The sequence below is a fragment of the Zingiber officinale genome, chromosome 2B (assembly GCF_018446385.1).
Source record: "Zingiber officinale cultivar Zhangliang chromosome 2B, Zo_v1.1, whole genome shotgun sequence".
NCBI classification, from domain to species: Eukaryota; Viridiplantae; Streptophyta; class Magnoliopsida; order Zingiberales; family Zingiberaceae; genus Zingiber; species Zingiber officinale.
The window spans coordinates 142,959,288-142,963,421 of record NC_055989.1 but is presented as its reverse complement, the minus strand read 5'-3'; the positions used below and the strand labels follow the sequence as shown (position 1 = coordinate 142,963,421).

General features: G+C 38.9%; 1 long non-coding RNA gene across 1 annotated transcript; it reads right to left on the bottom strand.

Annotated features, from left to right (window-relative positions):
- Positions 1–665: 665 nt before the first annotated feature.
- On the bottom strand, positions 666–1,637 carry LOC122049622. The gene is made up of 3 exons (XR_006131007.1): positions 1,122–1,637; positions 965–1,031; positions 666–718 (listed from the first exon to the last, which is right to left on the bottom strand). It is a non-coding gene; the product is annotated as an uncharacterized LOC122049622 (long non-coding RNA).
- Between the last annotated feature and the right edge of the window lie 2,497 nt (positions 1,638–4,134).

The following is a 4,134-nucleotide window of genomic DNA, read 5'->3' as shown; positions in this document are numbered from 1 at the left end:
TGCATAAAAAAACTGATCAACATAACCATATCCATATATACAAAATGGGTACTGTAAAAGCTATGGTCACATACCAAAATCTATAGTACACAGGTCAGATAGAATATCAAAAACCTATGTCCTGAACATAATAAGTATGGAATATCCTGATCAGCATAGAAAAATCCATATATACATAATATGGGTACCACAGTATCAGTAGGTCAATCCACGGATCTAGGGCATACAGGTCCTCTATGGTATAGCAACCTAGATTCTAAACATATCTCCTTCCATAACATATGTACCAACAATATGCACATATCAAGAATCAAGGTCTAGGTACACGAATCATATATGATATACAAATAGAGGTATACAAGTCAGTCATGGCATAAAACCTAAATATCAGACAGTCTCGATACACATGACTGAAACCAAAAGTCCAGAACCTAGTCCTAACCTCAGTAAAACATGGTATGTCACTCTAGAAACTAAGATACTCATGGCAACAAATCACGAGATATAAGCACGGATACATCATAGGCGACAAATCTAACATGTTATGGATATCAAACAGTGACATACCAAAGGCAAACATGTTCATTGCTTGTAGTTATAAAATACTATGCATATCCAATGACAATATCATAAAAGATAAGTCAAGAGGTACCCGCCTTAATATCTGTCGATCGTGATAAGCTATCCCGCGTCGAGACGCTCGCCTCGAAACAAAGTCCTGAAATCACATACTGTATTTAGTTAATTACTTATACAGTAAATAACTAAATAAACTCCCCAATCAAATTAGGTAAAACCCTAATCGCAACAATTAACCTAATTTCATAATCTAATTAGGTTTAACTAAATCCAAAATCATTCACTTCAATCCAATCAACCTATCAACCATATCATCAAATCACAAACTCTACCATCCTTTAGAAACTAAATTTAGCAACAATCCTAATCAACAACCGAAGCTTACCTCAATTTGAATGTATCACTGTTGATCCAAAGTTGAAGAGGTTGGCTGCCGGAACAAGCTAGAGATCCTGCTGGAAACAAGGAACAACACCACAGCCTGAGATCAAAAAAAAAAATTGGGTGCTCCACCAATCCAAATCCATAGGGCAAAATCTCACCTTGTTGGCTCGGGTCTAAGGCACGGCTCAAGAACAAGGAGTAGTCGGCGAACAACCAAGCAGCGCACAAGGAAGGCTGCAGTGGCCGCGGGATGATCACCTCCGACCAAGGTGGCGACAGGGCATGGTGGCATCATCGGACAACGACAAGAGGGAGGAGTTGACATTAGGGTTCCTGTGGCCGGCGGCTGTGAGCTGTGCCGACCAATCGGTGGTGGCAGTGGAGTACGAGGACTTAGGGCACAGCAGCGGCACTGGATTCCAGTGGTCGGCGATGTCTCGAGAGGGTGTGGGAGCCGCGGGTCGCTAGGGCACGGGATACTTGCCGGCGGCCGACGCTCGGGAGAGGAAGAGAAGGAGAGGCCGGCGGTAGACTGAGATCTCTGCGGCGACGAGGCAACGGCAGAGGGAAAGGCTGCTGTTGGCGGTGAACTCATGGTGGCCGGCGCCGAGAGAAAGAGGAAAGGGTGGGATCGGCGTCGGGAGAAAAGGGGAAGAAATAAAGGGAGAAATGAAACTGTCAGGGAGTAGTTCGGCGGGGGAGAAGAATAAAAAGAAAATAAAAAAAAATAGGAAAAGAAATAAAACTTTTCCTCGTTCAGTGAGGTAGCCTAAACAGGCTTTTCCGGACCACGTTTTTAACCCCGTAACTTGAGTCATATGAGCTCCGAAAAATTCCAGAAAAATTTCTAAAAATTCCAGAAAATTCTCTTATCCTTATTCGTCATTTTTCCGGTATTTTACAAGCAAACTACTCTATAAGATAACAAATTCGGAATCAACTTACAGAAACAGAAAGGATTACACTAGAAAATCAAACTGAAATGAAGCTTAACGTCTCTACAGCGAAATCCCAGACCAATTCGGCTCTCATCCTAATCTCAATTCTTACAATGGTAGAGATCACTCAAGCTACTCATGGCAAAAGCACTACCATATGCTTGCTTCTCATCTAATTTTTACCTCCATCATAGATATCAAGATGCACAATTATGAAAATTTACAACCATTGTAAAGTAGAACAAAATCAGATGTGAATGAGAGAATTAATACTGATAAAGCAAATAAAAAGATAAAGTTTCAACTCGAGGTGGAAGACATGGAACTAGAATGCTATGTGATGATGAATTTCAGCCATGACATGAAATTCTGCCTTTCCAATCTTGACTGAATTTTGTTGCTGATTTGATCTGGGAAAAACAACAATATGCACTTATCCTATAAATCTCACTTCATTCCTGACATTCAGCTTATCCATTCAGTGTAAATTAGATGGCCTAGCATTTTTTTTTCTCTTATCTTCTGATCTGCAATTTATAGAACCGTAGAAGTTGGCTCACTTCCCTTGCTACTGTCTTCATTAACTTTCCTGATATTCAGCATTCAGTAACTCTCCAACTATCAAGGTTTTTTTTTCTTATTTCAGTGAAACAGATTAGAATCTGTTCTGCAGATTCACCTTCAAAATTCCCAATCAAGTCTGTGGTTCCTTCATACCTTGACTTGGTTCATCACATGCTCTTGATTACATTCATCCCTGGTTCACACAGCCATCTCTGATTTCTTTTCAGGTTCTATGCAGTGATACTTTTCAGAGCTTCCCAGCATGACATTTCAGCAAAATTCCTTAACAAGTAAACCCTGGACATTAGTTCAATTGATATTAAATCAATGGTGCTGAATATATCATCAGTCTGAACTTATAATCAACTATAGTTCAGATCAAAACATGCAGATTTCTTTTGCACTAAACTACACTTCTCTAAAAATCAGTGTTCAACCTCCCTTTACAGCTGCACTCTTTTCTCTTCCATTTGTTTTATTTACATCCTCTTTTGCACTTGATCTTAACCAAAGCTGAATTCATTTTCGTTCAATGGCAAAAATCTCCCACCATGTAGCACAACTAGGTGCAGATCCGGATCCTTATAAAGAGTTTTGACTTTGTATCAACTTTGCCCGGTTTAACCACCACAAATCTCAATACTTCTTCATCTTACTTCTTAAGATCCTCATCATGGCATACTCAAAAGCTTTCCAGGTTTCAGCAGCACTAGCCCATTACAATTCATTTCCCAAATTGGCACAAAAATGCCACATTCATTATTATGCAGAATTCTGCATTTCTTGAATTCTCGCTCTCTGTTCATTTCTGTCACTGCAGCAAACATCCCCTTTTGTTTACAATTGTTCCATCTCAGAGCTGAGATTCTAATCCTTGAATTAAGTTTCACTTCATAAATTGAAACCCATCAATGTCTTCTTTTATTCTTCCCATACATCCAGAATCAGCCTCAAACCACTCACTATTTCATCTTTTCAGTAATTAGAATAAGAGTTTATAGAGATTAATGATGCAAGAATACCCTTTGTTCCTTCATATTACCAAACATCACCAGATCCTCTCCTTTTCTTTATGCTACTTCTGAATTTTTGATACACCACTCATTTCAAACTATCTGAATTTGTGTCACTTTTCTGCAATATTTTTTTTTACTACTAACTAACTCATTCTGTTGATCCTGGAGATTACCATATCTTAACATCCCAAAATCTCTTAATGACATATGCCATTAGCACTTGAATGTTTCAAACAATTTCCTGAAATCACTGTTCACAGCAGCAACAGATTAGTGTTGATCATTACTTATGTACAACGATGGAATGTTAAATGAGGAAACTGAAGCCCTGCACACTGCCACAACTAGATTTCCATAGCTCTATAAAAGATCACCATAGTATCAATTTTCGGAATTTCAAACTGATTGAACTTGCTCTTAATTAAGTTTTCTTCCATCTTAAGAGCCATCCATACATTCACAAAACTTCTACTCACACATCAAATGTATGAATTATTGGCACAAGGCACACAACCTTCCTAATCCACTGAGCTCCTCTCTTTTCAATGCATTCACTTACTCCACCAAAACAAAAGATCTCAACCAAAGACTAAACACCTCCCCCACACTTAATCTTTTGTCCGTCCCATCCAAAATAAAATCATCACATAATA